The 1,429-nt window shown below is 40.0% G+C and overlaps 1 non-coding gene across 1 annotated transcript; it reads right to left on the bottom strand.

The window, feature by feature from the left end:
- Positions 1-907: 907 nt before the first annotated feature.
- On the bottom strand, positions 908-1,013 carry LOC145573455 (small nucleolar RNA R71). Its single transcript, XR_014097478.1, has one exon. It is a non-coding gene; the product is annotated as a small nucleolar RNA R71 (small nucleolar RNA).
- Between the last annotated feature and the right edge of the window lie 416 nt (positions 1,014-1,429).

Raw genomic sequence — 1,429 nt, 5'->3', positions numbered from 1 at the left:
GTTTGATATATTTGATTTCTCTTGATTGTTTGATTGTTTAGAATGTACACACCTTACTTCATTACTTCGAGATATCTTAGCTTTAGCATTAGCATTCACCTCCCATTCCTAGTGGTTTGACTCTCGACTTACTCCTATTCTGGGTATAAGGTTGTGTTGAGAGATTACAAATTTTGTTTGGCCGAGGGAAGATTAGTTTCAACGACCTAGTCTCCACCCTTGATCAAAATGGCGTCGTTGTCGGGGAATGGCATAGTTGTTTGCTATTATTGTTGAGTCTATTTCACTTAATTTAAAAAAAAATAAAAAAAGATTTTTCTCTTTAGGCTACATTTGTAGCCGTGCTATTGATATTTGCTTTGAGTTTTTTGTGTGCGTAGGATAAGAGGAAGGACTTTAGTGCCATTTGATCCAGAAATCGAGAGAACAATAACAAGGATAAGGGTTGCTAATCGTTCTTTGAGTCCAAGCTGTCCAAGAGAGTAAATTAACCAAGAAAGAGAAAATGAGGATCGAGTAAGCATGGGAGCTAATCTAAGAGCTGCTTTGAAGGAGTTTGGAACTCCTGGCGCTTATAGATTTGAGAGTGGCATAGCTCCACCAACAACTCCCGTCAATGACTTTTAGATTAGGCCGGCAATGATAACAATGATTGAACGAAGGCAATTTAGTGGTGCCAAGCATGAAAGCCCACTAAACCATCTCAAAGAGTTCGAGAAGTACTGTAATACCATCAAGGTCAATGGGGTTTCTCAATAATTCATAAGGCTCAAGATATTTCCGTTTTCTCTAATCGGAAGGGCTTTGGAATGGTTGGATAAGGAAGTGAAACCTAATTCCTTGAGAACTTGGGATGAGGTTACTAAGGAGTTTCTTTCCCATTTCTATCCTTAAAATAAGACCACTAAGGCAAGAACTCTAATCCAAAGTTTCAAGCAAAAGCCTAGTGAGAGTTTGTGTGAGGCTTGGGAAAGATACAAGGAGTTTCAACGAGAATGTCCTCATCATGGAATTCCGACTTAGCAAATCAAACAAATTTTCTATGGAGGATTTAGCCCCCAAGGGAAGTCGTGTCTTGATGCCGGAGCCGGAGGCCTGATTATGAACAAGACCGAAGAAGAGGTTGTAGATATAATAGAGGATGTAGTTCGTCACTACATGGATTGGCAAGAGGGAGAGAGAGAGTCTACAAGCAAGAGTAGCTCAATGGTTTATTCGGTTGATCATCTTAATGCAATCAATAACTTGTCTTCCCAAATCTCAAACTTGGGAAAGGAGATGACATTGATTAAAGCCAAGCTAGAGTGTGCCTCTTCTATTGCACCAATTCTTCCCTCCCACATAAAAGGGAGAGGTACACCTTCTAACTCTACTCCTTCTTCTACCTCGAGTAATATGCCAAGTGGTTGTGTCTTTTGTGATGTTTGTG

Source organism: Chenopodium album, chromosome 12 (genome assembly GCF_948465745.1).
Source record: "Chenopodium album chromosome 12, dcCheAlbu1.1, whole genome shotgun sequence".
NCBI lineage: Eukaryota > Viridiplantae > Streptophyta > Magnoliopsida > Caryophyllales > Amaranthaceae > Chenopodium > Chenopodium album.
Note: the sequence above shows the minus strand (reverse complement) of the source record. Positions and strands in the feature narration are given on the sequence as shown.